Source organism: Canis lupus, chromosome 27 (genome assembly GCF_011100685.1).
Source record: "Canis lupus familiaris isolate Mischka breed German Shepherd chromosome 27, alternate assembly UU_Cfam_GSD_1.0, whole genome shotgun sequence".
NCBI classification, from domain to species: Eukaryota; Metazoa; Chordata; class Mammalia; order Carnivora; family Canidae; genus Canis; species Canis lupus.
Genome location: NC_049248.1, coordinates 23,042,453 through 23,059,267, shown reverse-complemented (window position 1 = coordinate 23,059,267; position 16,815 = coordinate 23,042,453). Strand labels below are relative to the sequence as shown.

Here is a 16,815-nt window from a genome sequence, read left to right as displayed (position 1 = left end):
TTAGGAAAATCTGTAAGATTGTGAGAAGGCTGGGTGGTTGTGGGGAGTGTGAGTTGGAGAGCAGATGCCTTTGGTCTGAGTTTCAGTCCTCACAGTCTGTTTGCTTTCTGGCTTTGAAATATTTTTTGTTTCTACCTCCTTGGTTTACAGGGAGCTGGGGAGGCTCGTTTTTGTTGTTGTTTTGAAATGTAAGTTTGCCAACAAGTGAAACAGAAAATAACTGCTGTGACAGACATGTCCCCTAAGACCTTTGCTTCTAAGGGAAACACCTCTGCTTTATGTTAAAAACAGAGGCCCCAGCATTGTAATATCAGAGTCTTTTTGTCTGCAGTGCAATATGAAAATGTAAAATTGTCCCTTTGTATTTTTAGCTTTTTTTTTTCTTTAAAGGTCATATCAACTTTGAAGTCTTAGAGCAATAGTTTCACTGCTGCCATGATTTGCTTTTTTTTCCCCCTTGCTTTTTTTTTTTTTTTTCTTTTTTTAATTCTTAGGGCAGACATTGTGCTAGTGCTGAACAGCTGCTTTAAATTCTACTTATGAACGGAAATTTGAGGTTTTTAAAATGCTCCTATTTAATCATGATCAGATCTCCTCTGATTGATGCACTGCTCCTGTTGATTATTTTTCTACTTTTCATTATTAGGCTTCCTTGGCAGTACAGAGCCATTCTAACTTAGATTCCCCTTAAAAAGGTGTATTAGGTAGATTATGTACTAGCAATTCTTTAAACATTGTTGATGAATGAATTATTTTGTGTATTTAGATAGTCACTCAGCAAATATTTTATGTGTCAGACACCGTGTTAGCTCAAGATACGTAAAAATGTGGAAAATATACATGGTCTCTGTCCTCATAAAACTGTCAATCTAAATTGTAGGTCAACCTAGTTATCTATTTAAAGATGTATTTTATATATCCTTTGTATAACACATATTACTAGCCCTTGTTAACATTATTTAGAGACCTTACTTGATAAACTAAATTCTTTTGTTTCGTTTTAAATCATGCTATTTGTACATATATTTTATAAACTGCTTATTTTGAGGCCCTCAGAGTTACTGTGGAGCTTTAGGTCTAGGTAGGATTTTTCAGATTGTGTCCATTAGCATACTTATTTTCTTCCGCTTACAGATAGTTTTTGGTAGGCTTATCTCATAAGGACTAGGTCCCTGGATCAAGCCAGTGGCATTCTTCTCGTTTGCTTTTTTGCCCTTCCAGAGAAGATTTATGGAAACAAAGTCAAGAAGTTTCTATTTCCAACTTATGTGTAATCTGTGTGAAGGTTGTGATTCCTATAGTCAAACTGAAACCTAAATCAAAATGGGGAATGAGGTGCAGAAGCAAAAGTGTCATTGATCCAAGCTGGGATTTTTGTCTTAGAACTAGTCTATTACTAATCTAGAGTATTACCTGGATAGGCTACCAGATGCCCTAAGGACTAGAGCAGTTTTAAAGTTTATCCCTTATTTGAAATACACCAAGGGTCATTTCCGTAAACTACAAACAACACTTAGGAATTAGGGAATTGCATTGCAAGTAAGTTAAAATTAAACAAATGGCAAATCACTAGAGATATGGATTCTTTTCTGTTGTTTTTGGCAGAATAATATTTATTATACTAAAAAATTCTATTTAGAAGCTTATTGCAACTAGCATTTTTATTTTTTTCTTTAACAGAGATGAGAAAAACTATTTCAGAGAAGAGAATATGCCATAGTGAATCTTAGGCAAATGGAGTGTTGATTAAATGACTGCTGATATTTGGCAACATGGCTATAGACAATAGATCAGATTTAGAGAGTCTACTAAGCATGTGTACAGGATTTTCTGGGACAATTTTAGTGTCAAATAGTATGATGAACCATCCAAATCACCCAAAGGTTTCAGAATTTTGGAATCTAAATTATATTTTCCGGACTGTCTTACTCATACATAAGTGGCAAAAATATATTTGCCAGAAGATAAGTCATTTTTTGGTAGGTTTGTTTTCTATAAAAGATAGCTTCTGTATTTAGTGTGCATCATAGATATTCAGAATAGAAAAAATGTAGTGGATTCTGGAGCTAAAGGCTTAGGATTAAATCCTATCCTGCTACCTACCAGCTGTGTGACTTTGGGCAAGCCACTCTGCCTCCCTTTCTTGGCTTCCTCAGCCACAAATAGGGACAGGGATAGTGATGAGGATGGTGATGGCTTGCAGGGTTGTGAAGATCAGGTAGGCAGGTAAGTTAGTAGGTATGCAGGTAGTTGTAGTGATATTTTTCACTTACAGTGGTTTATTAGAGGCTGTATAAGTATTAGCTACCTTAATTAATTTCATATTTAAGTAAAAGAACTATCACTAAAGTGACAACCAATACTGAGATATTCTGGAACAGTTCTAATATCAAATATTATGTTCACTCTTACATTCACCTTAAACCAAAGGTCACAAATTGATGGACTGGCTATTTGGGTTTGTTTCTTTTCTTTTGGCTTTACTGACATTAAAATTTTGGATATTTCTCATAAAATCCAAATTGGGTTTTTTTTCCCCCTTATAATTGGATGTTTTGGTCACATTGAGCCAGCAGTCCACCCTGAAGACCTTAAGCCAGAGCAAGGTCACAGCAGCCTCTCTAGACTGAAAGTCTGGTCTGCAGGTTTCTCATCGTGACCACCGCTAGGACCCCACACACACCACAGGCATCTGCACAGCCATGTTCTCTAGTCACTGCTTTACCTGTCCAGTTCCTTTCAGTCCCTGGATTTCTGTGCCTTTCTGCAATGCATCCTGGTTTTTAGTTGAATTTTTCTTATATAATGACTTTTTGAGACAAAATATTAAAATGGATGATTTAGGGAGCATTTTTCTATTTATATATAAGTTCCTGAAATATAAACAAGCAAAACATTTGGAAGATATGATCAAAGATAGCAGAAGCTTAGTATATACTAAGCCTTTACACCTAGAAATATAGTTGGCCACAAAGAATCAGATTCATTACCTAAAATTAGTTATAGGAGAAATTTTCATTTGAGTTTTTGGTTACTCCTAAGATTTTGATGATGACTAGCCTTCAGTATTTTAATTGATAATTTAAGACTTAGCATTAGTCTTTTCTTTGTAGTAAGGTTACATGACACTTAGAGGAAAGAGAGGATGTTAAAATTGCATGCCTGTGTTACCCCAAATTAGAAATCTCCAGGAACCATATGCTTTGAAATACTTTGGGGAAGGAAAAAAGTTCTAGATAAAAGAACTTAAAAATTCATTAGGATATGGAAAGACAGAAAGTCAAGGAAAATAATAGAATCATGTTGTTAGTAAGCATATAATATGTTCATATGTCTGCTTATATTTATATTAAATATAAATGCATGCTAATGGTCTAAAATAAGAATAATGAAAGATTAATCATTTTGAATCTACCACCAGTCTTAGAATATAACTCATATAACTTATTACCAGTTTTTATATTATCTTTAGAAATAAAGGATAGTGTATAATTTGTGAAATATTCACATCATCAATTACCGTATCATATGGAATTATCCATAATTAATAGATGTTCAATTGATTGGTTCTCATGGAACTTCTTATTTATACTATTATAATTTCCATTTTCAAACATTTTGTACTCTCACCAACCCATTAAATTCTGGTGCTTACCATAAAATATACCATAATAGAAGTATTAGAAAATCATAGTCGTTCTTTTTAAGAAGAATAAAATACCAGCATTGGAAAAAACCATAATGGTCAACTAGTCCAAACTTTTAGGGATATGTGTGAATCTTCTCTATAGTATTTCTGATACATGATCTGTCTTCTGTTTGGGCTTAAAGTGTTGTGAATCTCATTATCTCAAGAGACAATTCTTTTTTTGGTGGCTCTGACAGTTAGAAGGTTCTTTTTAACACTGAGCCTAAATGTAGCTTCTCTTAATGTCTGCTTTTAACTCTTATTTTCTTGTCACTATCTGTAAATCTTTTGTATATTATATAGCTTTTTAAGTATTTGTTTATGTGCTTACTTTCTCAGTATAGAGCACACTGGCACATAGTAAACATTCAATAAATATTAAATGAATGAAGAGTTTTGGTTCTGGTTCTGCCTTCTAAAATAAATCTTAAAAAAATAGGACATAGCAGAAGGTTACCTTTCAACAGTTTTCTTTGATCTATATAGTGAGCTGGGTATGCCATACATAGCACGTGCACATGCATACACACACACACACACACACAAATCCATGTATAAAATGTTAGAAATGAACACTTTTTTAGATATTCTAAAATCCCTCATAGAAATTCCACAGAGGCAGAAATTAATATACAAGTTGGTAAAAACATTTAAGACCTGAACTTTAGTGGTGGCTCCTGGAATGAGGCCCATGTTAACACCGAAGTAGGAATTCTAATAAAGCATTCCTTGATAATGCTCTGTGGATTTCCAAGAATCAGGAAGACTACCTTCGTTATTATTTTTGTAAAACCTGTTTTATCCAGTGTTGGCAATTGAAACAACATTGCTAACATTGAGGTTCAACAGACAATGTAATTTAAACGTATTTTCTCTCAGTTCTCTATAGTTCGTTACTGTTTCTTATATTTACCCACACTACCTCCAAAATATGAATAAGGGTTTACATTTCTTGACAGTACTGTGACAGCAGTGCTTATTAATTCTGAATAGTTTCTAAATACTCCATGAGCTGAGGGGATATAGTCCATATGGCAAGTAATTGGTGGTGTTTAAACTATCTTGACATCACTCCATTTTGAAGTGGCTATTATTTCAGTCTGCTTTTTTGGTGGTAGCCAGCAGAAATCTACCTGAAACTGCACATTTTCGATTGATTTTCTTTTGCCAGGTGATTGACGGAGCATTCTAACTCAATTGTTTTCTCTTGGAGTGCTTGTTTTAAAACATTTTATTAGAAATACAAAATGTTTTTATGTGAACTTCATGGTCATTTTGGGAATGGATGTGTTAAAATTACTGATGATAATGTATAGGGAAAGAAGAGTGTTAATCAAGTATTTCAGTAGCTAAATAGTTACATAAACTGAAAAAGAAATTCTGTTTTTTCCTTTCACTATTGTGTTGGTTTGATTTTTTAAAAAATTATCCTTTTGGGGTTTATCTTCAGGGTTCTCACTCAGATGGCTGTAAAAAAAATGCTAGGTATCAATCTAAACTGAACTGTGAGTTCCTTATAATGCCACGTGCAGTAAGTCCAGTGATACAATGCACCCGTGTTCTACATTTATTTTGTACAATAGAAACCCATTTCTTTGTCTGGAAGTCTTAAGTTCTATACATAGAACGGGGAAATTGTTTACGTGAATAGCAATTTCTAATGAAACTTTTACAATGACTGAATCTTATAAAACATGCCCTACTCTTCCTTTATCCTAAGGGGATTCAACTTACCCTCAAGAAGCAGGTGGAAGGAACATATTTTATAAAAGTTGTTTGGCAATAAATGTCATACAGCAAATCCATATTCTGAATTCCTAGCAATGGGATAAAATTTTAGTATGTCGGTAGTAGGAAGACTGCTACCCTGGCTCTCGGTGTCACTCAATAGTGATTTCTTTTAACTTAAATTGAAATTAAAATTATTTGAAGGTCCCAGATGCTGCAATGCCACATAGTAGAACTTGATTACTCACTTTTCCAGAAAGACTCAGAAATCTGAGCCTTGTGCAGTGAGTTCTAAATCCTATTTTTTTATTCAAAAATAAAAAATTTGGCTCTATAGAAATATTAAAATAACTCTTGGCTCTTTTTCATAGGTCCAAATATATTAAACACAGATGGCTTCTCATAGCTAATTAGATTGTGTCATATCCTAACCTTAACTATGCTTTACACTTGAGTGGTTTAAATTAGATTCAGTTCATTTCAATTGAATTCCAAATAACAACAATAAGAATAGATAACATTTATTAAGTACATATAATGTGTTTGGTACAGTGCTACGTGCTTTTATTTGTACTCATTTACTTCCCTCAAAATGTACAAATAATAAAATATTTATACTTCCCACAGTGAGAAAATGGAGACTCAGAGAGGTTAAGTAACATGGTCAAAGTCACCGAGCTACAAAATAGCATAAGTAAGACTCAGCCCGGGTTTGTCTAATCAGGGCTTATGCTCTGAAATGTTACCCTCATGCCTCCAGTTTGGTTTATTATGCCCTATGCTAGGTTGTGCATGAGATTGAAAAATGAGTAAAATTGTTTGTGACCCAAAGAGTTTACAATCCAAAGTTAGTAGCTCACAGAGAACTCATGAAATTCAAAATCCACTGTAAGAAAACTTGCTTCAGTTTTGGTTAAAAAGTCTCTTCTGGATTTAAAAGTCTGTTAGATGGGTTTCAGTAACAGAGATAAAGACCAGGATGTGAGGTTTCTATATTTAAATCTAGAACTTTCAAGGATATTCCTTACTGCAGTACAAAAGTTGTGCTTAATGTAAACTAAGATAAAAATGAATCACTGTGAACCACTAGCACATATTTTTAAAACAATTCTTTAATTAGTAATGATAATAGTAATTGATTGTTACAATATCTGGGTCCTTAGGAATCAATAAGCTCCTGTGCTTTAGCGCTCACATTTACAGTTTGTAGTTCTTACTGTTATTACCCAAATGTCTGTCCTACTCCCCTCTAACTCTTGTCTTTGTTATCCACCACTGTAGAGCCTAAATAATTTTTAAAAGAATAATAATTGAAACAGTTGCTACTGATACACCTCAAGGAAATGCTGAGTTCTAAATTGGTTTAAAGCTACTTGTCCAGGCGAATCAATGTCGATTTAACTAAGTCTGTGCTGAATTGACCTAAATCAATTCAAACTACTATCATAAGTGGAACAAATCTTAAAATATATCATAGAATAATAATAACTGAGGATCATGCTCTACTTTTATAATCGTGGAAATGTATGTGTAAACAAACTACTAAGAAAGAGGAAATGTTAAAATACCATCAGCTTATCCATTCTGCTTCCCCCTGTAATTTTTTTAAAGACTTGATTATACAGCTGGCACCAGCAATAGTTGATTTCATAGGAAATGGATTAATCTTGAGCCCTGAAGATGGAAAAAACATATATTAACACCTAGTGATAATTATTTTGGAGATTATCCTACAAATTACTTACAAAGATTGTGAATCCTTTAGAAGTTTCTTCTAAAAAAGCTGGAGGTTAGTCCCCTTCCTAAAAACTTTGCCTGTGTTCATGGGATTGATATACTGGATGAAACTGCTCCAGACTGAACTACGATGACAATACGATAGCCCACTTCTTTTCTAAACAGTTAAATGAAAAAAATTAGTAAGAATCAATGTAAAAGTTGATAGTCTACCCCTGAGAACATATGGGAGAACAGGATATCATGGATTCCTTAGGAATGAGTTGTGATTCTGTACAGTGGTTTTCTTTTAGAACAGTCATTAAATATTTGCTTATCTTGGTTCCAAAAAGATGATGTTGCAAAGAGGGTGCAAAAAAAAATTAATGAAAAAATGTCAGGAGAAGAAAAAAAGGGCATTTACTTAATATAGGTCTAACCACAATGTTCCATAAAAGCTTGTATCCAAATAAAAGCAACAGAAATGATAAATATACTTCTAACTTTTGGGAGGAAAAAAATCAGTTTTAAAGCATATATTTAAGTTCCTTCATAAAAAAAGATGTTCTATAATGAAAATGTGATGATATTTGGGTCAGGTCTGGTTCCAAATTCTAGTTCAGTGAGACTTTTATCAAATTATGTAACAGCTCTGAGCCAGTTTCTATAGATAAAATGGAGGCAATAATGTCTACTTTGTAGTTTTAAAAATTGCTTTATTGAGATTATTATACCAATCCCATTTAGTATATAATTCGTTGAGCTTTAGTATATTCACAGATTTGTGTAAGTATCACCACAATTTAATTTTAGCATATTTTCATCACTCTAAAAGCCATCTTCTGTCCATTAGCAGTCCTTCCTCATTCTCTTCCATCCCAGCTACGCTGCTCGTCTTAGGCGACCACTGATCTACTGTATATACAGATCATTCTCAGCATCATATATTGTGTGTCATTTGTGACTGGCTTCTTTCGCTTAGGTTCATCCATGTTGTAGCATGCACCAGCATTCATTTTTTAAAATTATCAATACTATTTTGTTGTATGAGTATGCCACATTTTGTGTTTCCATTCATCAACTGGTAGCTATTTGGGTTGCTTCCACAGTCTTGGCTATTGTAGTATTGCTATGCATGTTTATGTACAAGTTTTTCTGTGGACGTATGCTTTCATTTCTCTTAGATGTTTACCTAGAAGAGAGAATTGCTGGCCCATATGATAATTTTGTGTCTAACTATTTAGAAACTTCTCAAGTTTTCCAAAGCAACAGTACTATTTTACATACCTGTCAGCAATCTTTGATGGTTCTAATGTCTCCAGTCTTCTCCAATCTTTGTTATTATCTGACGTTTATTATTTTAGCCATTCTACTGGATGAGAAGTAGTTTCATATTGTGGTTTTGGTTTACATTTTCCTAATGACTAGTTATAGTGAACATTTCCTTAGGTGCTTATTGATAATTTGTATTATCTTCTTTGGACAAATGTCTATTCAGATCTTTTGCCCATTTAAATAATGGATTGCCATTTTTTTATTATGAGTTGTACCATAGTTCTTTATAAATTTACATATAAATTTATATAAATATGTATGTCTATATACACACATGAGTTGAAGAAACCTTTATATATTCTGGATGCAAGTCCTCTATCAAGTATATGATTTGCAAGTATTTTTGCCCATTTTTAGTTTTTTTCTTTCTTTACAGTGTTATGCCTAGCACAAAAGTTTTTAATTTTAAGGAAGTTTATCTATTTTTTTCTTTTATATCTTTTACTTTTGGTGTCAAATCTAAGAAACCATTGCTTAACCCAAGGTCATGAAGATTTACTCTTGTTCCCTTCTCAAAAGTTTATGATTTTAGCTCTTATATTTCAGTCTGTAGTCCAATAGAGAGTTATCATGATGACAAGGAATAATACATGCAAAGTGTCTAGCTCACTGATTGGCACATCTTGGCACACACTTAATGAGAGTCATTCATACTTCTCTGAATCCAAAGTTGAAAAAACATATGTCCTAGAAAATATCTTTAGATGCCTCCTACAATACTGTTTTTCTTATTGCTTTTTGCAAGAAGATGTAAATAAGAGGTATATATTATCTTGAAAGTATTTCTGTAGATATTTGAATCATTATAAGATTTTATTAATAAGTCATTAAAATAACAAGAATGCAAAGAAGTGGAAGAAAACCATAAGACAGGACACATTTGAGCAGATTTAAGATTCTGCTACTCATTTAATTAAAAATTTGTAAACATGAAGATACATTATAGTATAATTAGCACATTCTCTTTGGAAAGTATATTGATATTGAAAACATTTGGTTTATAATATAATAATTATTATTTTTAATATTAGTTTTCTTAAGGTATCACAGAATAGTGCTGTGCTTAGTAGCTTAGTTTTCTTTTTGGAAATAATATTTTGATGGGTTTTATAAAACTTGGATAGATTATCTGCAAATATTTCTGGACAGTTTAGTAAGTATTTTAAAGAAAGACATGGTAAGAAATTCATGATAGTAAGAAAATGAGTTTTTAAAAAATCATTCCCTTTTGCAGTGGGTTATCTTTTGTCTCTGCATTCCATTTTTTCTGTATAATAGTTTGAATATGACATAGGCAGCTGTTGGTTTGAAAACTTTGATATGTTCAGATTGCTTTGTAGGAACTTCTAATATTTATTAGAAGAAAATGACTCAATTATTTCTGAAACTAAACTACTACATGCAGCAAGGTGGAATATGAAGGACTATTGCTCTAGTACCTATACCAGCCATGGATATAGGAAGAGGGAGGCTCTGAAAGCAACTATAGTTCATAGTTCACTTTAAAGAAAATACATTTTGTATCATAAATATACACTTCACATTGAATAGAAAAGTATACTGATCGGTGAAAGAATCCTATTTTACCCCCTCTGAAAGAGGATAATCCCTGTAGGTCATTGACAGGGCAGAATGAAGAAAGCTTGCAGTGCAGCTGCAGCAGGCTTTGGATAAATAGAGGACTTAATAACATTCAAATATTTGTCCCAACCTCAAAGGACACCCTGAAATAGAACTCACTCTAGAGTTGATACGTTGTCTCCATATAAGTTCTGGTGGCACTTGCCCAGGGATTTCCTGGGGCATTTAATGTGTTCCGCGGACTCTTGAACCAGAGAAGTTACGGTAGCTCTCTTTGAGTGGGATTTGGCTTCGGTCCTTTATAAATAATGTCAGCAAAGTATGTAAGAATGACAAACTTGAAAATAGGAAATGCATATTTAAATCTCTGGAAAATCTTCCCTAAGGTTTGGTGTTCTTGGCCACATGAGAGCTAGGTTTTGAAAGGATTAATTACCTCACTCTAAACTTTCCTTCAAACTTCAGGACCATATCTCACGTTGCTACACACTCTGAGTGTGCATGTAGCCAACCCTCTTTGAAGTAAGTATTTTCTGGAAACATTCCTTAAAATGTTAAGATACATGCTGGGTTTCAACACTCATCTTAGCTCAATTATAGATGCTGTACTATCCTTTAAAGGAATATATCATTTTCTAGAGTCCTGAGCAGAAACAACTATCTTGCGATGGAAAGCTGTTGATAATATTTTGGTAACAAGGAATCCAAAACAAGTAAGTTTATTTAGCCATTAAAAATGTTTTAGGGGTCGTGTGTGGTTAGTTTAATGGAGAGGAAGCCAGTATTTTAAGAAGTCTTTAAATGATCATGCCTCCATAAACATAAAATCAGCACAACAAACAAACAAACAAAACAAACAAACAAAAACAAGAAGAGGAGGGAAAAGGATGTCCAGGAGGATTCTGTGTCCTTTGGAACACAAAGATCTTTCAGTCACAGGGGATTGGAATAGGGTGTTTGGGTAGTGGAAAAAAAAAATGTTTTAGCATGTGGTAATGAGGTTAAAAGAAAAAAAAAAAAAAAAAAAAAGCAATGGATGATTACTTTTCTCCACCAAGGCTCCTTTATCCTCATAAGCTCAGACAGTGGTCAGCCAGTATGACACCCCTCCCTGTTTTATCCATCCCTTAACTATGTTCTTTGACAGAACTGGTTTATACAGCTGGGCCTTTGTTAAGCTTCAGGGGAAATACTACAGAACAGCAGAAAATATGGCAGAGGACCTATAAAATGGTAAATGGTAAACACTATTGAAGTGCAAAATTCCAACTTTAAAGTTTTGATGCTTTTGTTTGGTTAGTTTTTCTTTTATGGATTTGTAAAGTGAACACCTTTAAACTGTTTTTTTATCTTTGGTACTGACAGATTTTATGGTGATATAGGCAAATGGATGTTAATCAATGAGATTTCTTATCAACTATATTTTATTTTACTTTTTTCAACTATATTTTAATAAACAGAATAGGAAAGAAATCAGTTACACTACTAAAATTACAGTCTAAAATTAGACATTTCTGTGATAGTGACATAGTATTTTAAAGAACATCTATGTCTTATGCCCTTAGCCTAGAACTGATGAAAAAGAGAAAGTAAATATGAAAAGCTATTTATTACAGAATGTTTATCTATAGGACAGACTTTAAATTTTTTAATGGTAATTTGATAGTGACATTACTGTTAGCCCTTTTTGAAATCTCGTGTAAACCTTGTAGTGAGATCTTTTTAGGTCTTCATACTTATCATACCTTTATAAGAGTCTGATGATTTTCTTCTGTATGGTATATGCCATATTCCTTTGAATTTTTATTTCAGGGGCAAGATACGGGTATCCTTTAGGTGACTACTGAACAGTTCATACCCATTTATAGGAAAAAGCTAACATTCCTAATTCGTCCACAGTGGCAGTAGGAACCATGCTTTTAAAGTATTTCCCCCCCTAAAAACAACAGGGAACGTGTTAAAACCAGAAAGATTAATGGGGGAAGAAGATAAACAGTTAAGACGTAAAATGAGTTTAGAGGTCAAGCTAGAAAAATAAGAAAGCTTATGGATTTAATTCATATTCATCCAAGCAAAGAAGCTTTGGCATGAAAGGGACCAAGAAGAGAGGCTCAGCATTCTTATAACATCAACCATAGCTGCATCCCGCTGTTTTGGAGTTTGGGTTGATAGATGCTCATCGTCTTTGGCACTGCACCCTTACTTTTGGACTTTTCATGATTATAATGGCAAATTCTTAATTTTGTTGGGAAGTTCAGAAAATTTGCCTGTGCCTAGTATTCCCATCCCTCACATCATAAGCTGTTGTCCTAGGAAAGATTTTTGCACTGTATATATGTTCTTTGCTGTCTATTTTGAATATAACATAAATATTTTGTACTTCGTTCATTTTTCAGCAGCTGTTGTAGGAGCAAGCTGTAACCAAATCTGTATGGGGTATGGAAAGAGTCCCTTAAACTGGCCCCAATTGAGCAGTGTATAAACTTTTTCTTGTCAGGGTTATCTGGATTCCAAAGAGGATAAGGGGTCATAATATTTTTCTTCGTTGGACTACTTAGACAGTCATTCTCAACAAATCTGATGCTGATGTTCAGTATTCCTTTTAGCTGTGAGCCTTGTTTCTCATTTCTGCTGGGGGAAAACACACACACACACATACACACACACACAATTCTCTAGAGGTTTGCTTTTGAAGGCTTAACTTGCTTGATTTCACAATGACCTTTGAAAACAAAAGAAATTAAAACTAGATTGGTTACTTAATTATTTTTGTCATCATTATTAGATCCTAAATAAATTAAACATGCCACAGATTTTATTTCAAGACATACACCATGCTAAGAATAAGTCACTTTTGATTATGGAACAATTTGCTGTTTATTTAGACTTAGCCAGTAATGTGGGAGGGGAGAGAGAAAGTAGGGGTGGGGGGTTGCACTTTAGGAGGAAGCTCAGATAAGGAGATAGGAGGGAGGGAGGGATGCTCAAAATAAGTCCTTTAAGGATATTATTTTGGAAAATAAAATTTTATATCCTATTTGCAGTTCTGCCATAGGGAGAGTCTCCTGGGAGAGTCAAAATTACCAAGTCATTAAAATAAGTGATATGATATTTTACAGAGGGATTAATATAATTAAGCCTGAATAGATATCCTGTCCTACTTAAAACTTTTTGTTGTTGTTTTTGCATTTGCACGTCACCTGACTAGTGATGTTCATGAATGAAAATCTACTTTCTTTCCCTGTGATTATGGTGAACTGTTTTCATAGATTATTACAAACATGCCCATATATGTGCACATGTGAACATGTTAGACGCTCATATCCTCATAAGAACAATATGAAAAAAGTTGACTGGCATTATTTTGGAAAGCAATAACTAAAAGATTATTGTTACTCACTGTAGTAGTAATATTTAGGAATTACATTTCTTTTGGCTTTTTTCCTTTACTTTTTATGGGCTAACAAATTGGGAGGAGTTTGCTTCTATTTTTTAAATTATTTTCTCAAAATACATAAAATATTCAACCAATTGTTTTGAATTAGACAGTAAGTGAGAGTTGTTAGTATATGATTATGATTAAGATGGTTCTGTCCAATCCTTAATAGAGAGGTTCCAGAAGAAGAGACTGTTAATTTCTATTAAAATATCATTAGACAGTAAAATCTTCTCCTCCCACTCCCTCTTCTTCCTCTTTATCTCTCTCTCTCTCTGCCTCTTTCTTTTTATGGCTCTCTCTCCCATGCACATGCACACGTGTGCATGCACGCACACACACAGTTGTACATATATACAAGACACAGACACTTCTCAAACTTCCCTAAAAGGTTCATTCAAGGACAGACAATGAAATAGAATTCATCCCTGTCTCATTACCAATTATTCTGGTAGCAGAAAAGATGGTCCCTTTTCAGGGATTCTACAGACAATTTTTAAAGATACCTTTTTAGAGATTGAGAGAATAGATATGCATTTCATACAATATTCTCTCACCATTCTATCCAGCTGTCTATAACCTGAAATTTATACATGTGGCAACCATGTGTCTCAGAGAAATCTAAAAGGCATCTGATTTTTTAGACTTTCTTTATTTCTTTCACTCAGAAGCACACAACTCCTTTTTCAACAGTGTATCCCAACTTTGGGTTAAGAAAAGTGATACTGGTATTAAATATGTTTTTTTTTTCTTAATTGTTACTTCTTATTAAACTCATAATAAAAAAGTTTTATAGCATATACTGGAAGAGATAGTTTTTCGCTAATCCCTAGATTTTTTTCTTCCAATCCTCTATCTGTCCCAGGAATGGAGTTTGTGGCTACTCAGTGCTCAGCTTTCAGATTCACAAGGAGCCGAGCATCTGGGGAGACTCAGGAGGTGAGCACTTTCACGCTGACTCAGAGACCAGCCGTATGACTCCAGTCTGGCGCTGTCACGCCTGGTTATGGAAAGACAAGAACAATGCCTCCCTTGAGAAGGGGGAAAAAAGTCTAGTGCAGTCACAATTTTGATGTAAAATTTAAATCATCCCTCCACATCCTGTGGACTTGGAGCTGTCAGAAAGGCAAAACCCATACTCGAATGGAAAAAGCTTTTTATTTCCTCAGAAAGTATTCTCTTTCTAACTGTAATAACAAGTTTTAGAACCACAAATCTTAATGCTAGATTATTCAAAGTAATTCATAAATAATCCGGACAAAAGGACTTTGACACTTTTAACCTGTAGATGGCTGAAGGTTGAATATTCTTTTTCTATTTGTTTCTGATTAATGACAAATGTATAGCAATACACAAATTATATAATTCACAACAAATTGCCATTTATAGTTTGTATTGTTTCCTTCCAAACTCCTGGGATTGGTCATTTTACCAACAACTTGGAAGAAATCTCCCTTCAATATTTAAAGATCTCAATCTTTTTTTATGTTTTCTTCAGGTAAATTTGGTTGAAATTTAGTGTATTTGACAATTAAAAAGATTCTGTGATCAAATGCTTAATAACCCAGATTTAGGTGTTTCTGTTTTTGAGACAAGGAAATAAAATTATAATAATTATTAAGTAAGTCAAATAAAGTTAGGGTTTTTTTTTTAAGTGGAAAGTGCTTATTGCTATATTCTTGTGTTGTAAATCATGAGAAAAGTTTCAGTTTTTTTTTTTTTTTTCAAAAAGTACAGAACTCTGTAAAAACATTGGCTACCTCTTCTCTTTATGAAAGTGACTTTGTATTTAGGAATCATAAACGTTCTTGTAACCAGTCTTGTCAGACTTAGAATGAACACTAACTTTTCTAAGTAGAAGAACATTATAGAATGATTACAGTGAAGTTTAATTAAATTTAATACCCTTTCTACCTTTTTATTTATCAGGAATAGTATTGTTTTAGGTACTTAGTAAGTGTAGATTAATGTTAAAGTAACACAATAAAACATAAAGATGAGAAGTTTTAGCTGGCCAATTCATTTGTTTAGATAAATGTTGGCCCTAGAGCCCAGCTGTTAGGTTACTCATAATAAAGCAATCATTTTATTTAGAAAATTTTCTGAGGGCCTTCATGCAATAACACATGGTCTAATTTTGGGGTGAATTTTCAGGGATTTGCAATTATTAGTGAAATAGTAAGAGAAGAACTTAGAAAAAGAATCAAATTTTGAATTCTGAATCATTGTAGCATGGAATTTTGCTATCATAAATTGTTTCTAATGTTTACCCTTCATTATCTGCCTTTCTTGTTTAGAAAACAAAAACAAATGGGCTTTTAAAGTTAATTTTATTGCTTACTTTAAGCACATTAATTCACACTTTTGAAATATCCTGCATCTAACTCATAGATGCTTATTCCTTTCAGGTACTAAAAAGAATTAAATTCTATTTCTAAGTCTTATCTCTCTTTAACTTCACATATATATATTTTTTTAAGTTTTAGTTTCCACCCCTTTTGCAAAGAATTTCCTCATTTTTTGCTTGTTCTTATTCCTCCCTCTATCTCTTACTCTGGTGGCTGGACAAGTTTGGGGGAAGCTATTTAGTAAAGACAGAGATGCCAGTAAAGGAAAGGGCCAAAATGTGTTGAAGAAGTTAAAAGTGGCTCTATTCTTATCAGAAAGAAGAGATAGTATAATAAACCACTTGATCTCAATGCAGAGAACATCTCAGAAACTAAATGTAGGACAAGGTAAACACAGGGAACAGCTTTGGTGAAGGTCATTTTGAATCTTGATGAAGGTAACGTTTTAAATTAACACAGTTTTATATATAGGTTTAAACTTTTATATTATGTATGAAAATATTTTATGTAAATTCAAATTATATTTCAGAACAGAATAATTTATTATTTGTGTAGCTGTAGATCAAAACTACTTTTGTTTTTAGATTTCAAACTTATGACAAGTTTTGTTTATGAATACTAGTAGAAATAAGTTTCTACTCTGGTGAAGTGTATACTAAAATCACAAGGGAGTCTAGCCTTATTTATTACTCTATGTTGTCCGTTTTTATATTTCTATGAAATCTGTGTTTCTACTTCCATTTATAGTTTATGCCAGGACCTGATGAACTTGTTCATGATTCTAAATAACAATATAATGAATGAGATCATTGTATGTGGGAAGCAAAGGGTATAGAAGTAAAGAGATTGGCATGTTCTGTATCAGAAACTCATGGCAAAAAAAAAAAAGGAAAGAAAGAAAGAAAGAAAGAAAGAAAGAAAGAAAGAAAGAAAGAAAGAAAGAAAGAAAGAAGAAAGAAAGAAAGAAAGAGACTCATGGCAAA

At 33.2% G+C, this 16,815-nt stretch overlaps 1 protein-coding gene across 23 annotated transcripts in view; it reads left to right on the top strand.

Moving 5' to 3' along the window:
- Positions 1-16,815, top strand: part of SOX5 (SRY-box transcription factor 5) — a 997,462-nt gene that overhangs the window by 623,988 nt on the left and 356,659 nt on the right. The window contains exon 1 of one of the 23 annotated variants that reach the window (XM_038577074.1): positions 14,366-14,423. The exons of the other annotated variants lie outside the window; for them this stretch is intronic. The gene's annotated coding sequence lies outside the window, so the exon portion shown is untranslated. Of the gene's footprint in view, positions 1-14,365; positions 14,424-16,815 lie in introns of those variants that run through there. 23 annotated transcript variants of the gene reach the window in all.